The following is a 4,203-nucleotide window of genomic DNA, read 5'->3' on the forward strand; positions in this document are numbered from 1 at the left end:
CTTCCACAAATCAAAATGGGAAATGAGATATTGCACCCACAGTTCATAGAGCAAAGAACAGTTCGGGGTGGAAGGGACCTTAAAGATCATCCTGTTCCAACCCCTCTGCCATGGACAGGGACACTTTCCACCACAGACCAGGCTGCTCCAAGCCCCATCCAACCCAATTGCTTTTCTCAGCAAGAATTCCCATTAATTCCACTCAGAGTCAGTAAGGGAGGCAAAAAAAAAACAGGGAGCTTTCAGGATTAACACAGTGCTCACCACCCCACACAGCCAGGGGTGGGTGTTATTCCCTTGGGACGAGGCTCACACTCAGCAGAGAATCTCCAAAAAAGCCACAAAGCCCTCAGTGTCTGGGCTACAGCTCACAAGTGAGGATTAAGAGGTTAAAATGCTTTGCGTTCAGCTGGAATCAGTCTAGAGAGAGTTCAGCATCACTTACCCTTTTGTGTGTCAAAAATAGCCAAACTTTGATCCTTCTTGACTGCTGTGACTCAATATTGTTCCCCTSCTGCCTCTGCTGCCCTCTCCACACGCACCAGTGGGTTCCTGCTCAGGGGCCAGCCTGCACTGGGACAGATTGAAGGGTGATGAAACCAAGGCACAGGTGCTGCTCGGTCACCCTGGGATGTGCCATTCACACAAAAAAAAAAACCAAAAACCCAACCTGGTCATCCTTCCTGCCAGCCCAGCCTCCTGGCTCTACCCATGGCTCTCTGCAGTGACCATTTCATCTTCATCACAAGCATCTGAAAATCCATCAGATCCACCAGAAGGCATGGAGAGAACTTTTCTAGTAWTTTTGGAGTGGTTTGAGGGCTTTGTTTTGAGTCAGAAGGCTCCCCACAAACACCTCTGGACTGCATGTCTCTGTTTTCCATCTGTAAACAGGAAAAAAATTACCCACATAAGCTACCCACATGGAAACCTTGTGGGGAAGATAAAGCTGAAAAAAGTACCAGTAAGAGGTTAAATCTCTCCCTGGTGCCTCACAACCAGCTATCAGGGAGAAGAAAGCAAAAAAACAGGGAAAAAAAAAAATCTAAGTCTTTCTCTAACTATAAATAAAGTTGCAGTTAAAAAGTAAATTAGGGAATTTTCCTATATCACAGTGTATCCCCTCCCCATCCTTCAGCCCCCTGAAGTAACAAATTGAGTGACAACAGAGCAGTGCTCTCTCAGGTGATGAGGACACATCCAGAGGACAAATCTCACCGTTTGGGGCTGAAGGCATCCCCCTGTGCCCAGCGCTGAGAGATTTCCCTGTTCTGGCTGCCACGTTTTGTGACACGTCCTCAGACACCAGATACCCACGGGGTAACGCTGAGTAATGTGCTGGCTGCTGCCTGCCTCGCTGAAAGGGTGATAAGAGCCAGCCAGAGATAGTCCTGCTTCCCAAATTAGAGAGCTAAATGATCWGGCCCTTGGAAAAATAACACCACAAACCCTTCCCCACCATCACCTTTCCACTCACAGATAAGCACTGAGCACTGCCAAGGCAATGTTAACTGCAGCCTCAGCCYCCAGTCTTTAAAAAGTCATGACTCAGACAAGATCATGAAATTGGTTCAGATTTAATGGGACTTTTTCCATTAAAGAGCTCATTTGAATGAGCGCCGGGTTTTCTCCCCGCTGCTGGACTAGAAATGGGTTTTAAAACCRAAAACGTGATCAAGAGAGAAGTTGCTGTTCCTGCAGCTGTTGGACTTCAGAGAAATATTTCCATTTGCAGGAAAGGTACAACTTATTCCCAGCCAAGAGATGTGGCGACAATGTGTCTCTGTCAAAAGCATTCCTCGGGCTAAGTGAGGCATCTTCTCTGCCCTTGGCTCAAGCCAAGTTTTTAAACTCTAATTCATRTACATTCCCCCCAAAATAACTGCCTGAGCGTCACAGAAGTGTGTCAGCTCAAAGCACTGCTTGATGATAAATTTGCTTGGCTGCAGCAGTTGTTCCACCTATTCACACCAAGAGCTGGTGGGTCCCTTCCASCTGGGGRTATTCTGTGATTCCATGAGTTGATTTTGGGCAGTAATTTCGGGCAGGGGCAGGGCAGGTGCCTGTGTGGGTGCTGAGGAGAAGCAAGGACACCCAAACTCATCACTGCTGTTTGTTTCGGGGCACCAGAACTGAGTTCCTGAGGGGTTTGGCTGCCCCTTTGAAATCCCTGATAATATCTGATAATTATCCCTGATAATCACTGATGGCTCAGGCTGTTTGAAGTTTTGTTTATGGCCAAGGTTCTGTCCCCAGTGCTCCCTTCCACAGCAAGAAACACAGACACACCCCAAGGAAGTGCTGAAATAAGGTGGAAGGTTTGTTTGGGGAGAAAAAAAAAGGAAACAAATCACCCCAACACATCCAAAGGGAAAATTATTAAGAAACTAACAATAWAAGTACTCTGCATTTGGAGTTTTGGAGACACTCAGCAGCTTTATCTGCCTKGGATCTAAAACACAGTAGATCCACACCTCCCAAAAAGAAATGAGATGAAAGATCTGGGGTTCATCACTCACCAGAGACCGAGCTGATCACAAAGTTGGGATCAGACTTGAGCCAAACCTCCCTGTGAGTGCAGGAACGTGCACCATCCTGCTGTCAGCAGCTCCTGGAGAAAGGATCATTTTTGCACATCTTAACACCAGCTTAGCAGCATTTMATTTTCCATCCCAAAAGGAAAGCTCTGCTTTGCAGAAATTCTGGGCAGTGCTGTGCCATTGGGAGGCCTGTGAGCTGCCTGAATTTGGAGTCTTCTCTACATGTGATTCCTTACACTCTGAGAAATTGAGGGGGAGAAAAACAATCAGAGGAAAAATTTTAAATAAAAATGTAATGAAGCCACCTGTAAGATGTACATGGTACAAGGTACCTTGCCTGCCTGCTGCTACAATTAGCAATATTTTCTAYTGAATTTAAAGCAGATGAAAGCCCTGAAGGGTAAAGCCTGCTAACATTGCCTCCCACCTACCCACCCATTCCACAAATAAATCTTGTGGGTTTGGAAACCCTTCCCCACCTCCAACCACGGGATTGACAGTCCCTGCCAAACCTCTCCATTTCRCTCCTTTCTGGACCTTTCACACACAGAGCTGCCCACTTTCCAAACCTGACAGGTGAAATTATTCCCTCTTTCTSCAGCCCTCCTAATTGCCTCCCCTGGGTTCTGGTGAGTGCAGACGTCACTGGGCAAACACAGAGTTGGTGCAGAGTCACGGTGACGCCTCTCATTAGAGAAATCTCTGTCTCACAGCTCAGCCTTGGACCTGCAGCTCCCCAGCCCAACTTTAAATCATTATGCCAATTGCCCTCAGCTATTTAAAGATCATTTTCTCAGGGAACTATTTGAGAGTGGATGGGGATTTCTTTTTTAACTAATTTTTTTTTTCTATTTCTATTTTTTCTATTTTTTCTAAAGCACTTTTTTTTTTTAGAGCACGTTTTTCTCTTGACAGCTTTCTCAGAAATTATTGGTAATTCAAGGCTTAATTCATTCATCATCATTAAAATGGAGTTTGATATAAAGGTTATTAAAAGGTTTACAATATTTACCATCTTAAATCTTCACCGCTGGAGGCTTGCAATCGCTCCACAGTCTCTGCATTTCTTTTCATTTGATTTTTTGGAACAAAGGTGAATTTCATGGTGAATTTTCAAAAGTGAATTTACCCTTCACGGAAGCGTCATCTTCACAAGCTGCAGCTGTTTGTGTCTCCTGAAATCCAAACCAAGATCCATGCCACCTGCAAGGAACAGCAATGGTTTTAATTGGATTGGAAGAACTATTAAGAGATAAATAAGCAACAAAAATAATCAGTACCAGCAGCTCCTTGTTTGCAAATTGGGACCTTGCTCCTGAGTTCAGGATGCAAACCAGCTCTCCCCAAAGAACATCTTTTGAACCTCATCCRCAGAAGTGATGGGGCCTTAAAAATTGAAGAATCAGGAGARAGACAGAAGAAACTGCAAAAGAACTGGACTTAACCAGAGAAAAATGGAAAAAATTAATAAATCTGACTTCTGCTGGCTGTGGGTTACTCAGAACACAGCAGCAACAAATCAAGATTTATTGTGTTAATGTACAGAAAATTTCTTTAGCCTGATAWATTRCAACAGAGTAAATTAACAAACAGAATTAATTGACTGATTCATAACAAAATAAACTACCTTCAAATGGCTTGGATTAATGATAGTAATGAGCAG

At 44.4% G+C, this 4,203-nt stretch overlaps 1 long non-coding RNA gene across 1 annotated transcript; it reads right to left on the bottom strand.

The window, feature by feature from the left end:
• Window positions 1–452: 452 nt before the first annotated feature.
• LOC130580607 (uncharacterized) lies at window positions 453–3,726 on the bottom strand. Its single transcript, XR_008966126.1, has 4 exons — window positions 3,553–3,726; window positions 2,520–2,779; window positions 671–884; window positions 453–568 (listed from the first exon to the last, which is right to left on the bottom strand). It is a non-coding gene; the product is annotated as an uncharacterized LOC130580607 (long non-coding RNA).
• Between the last annotated feature and the right edge of the window lie 477 nt (window positions 3,727–4,203).

This window comes from Malurus melanocephalus, unplaced genomic scaffold, assembly GCF_030028575.1.
Source record: "Malurus melanocephalus ecotype Western Australia unplaced genomic scaffold, MMel_1.1 scaffold_347, whole genome shotgun sequence".
NCBI lineage: Eukaryota > Metazoa > Chordata > Aves > Passeriformes > Maluridae > Malurus > Malurus melanocephalus.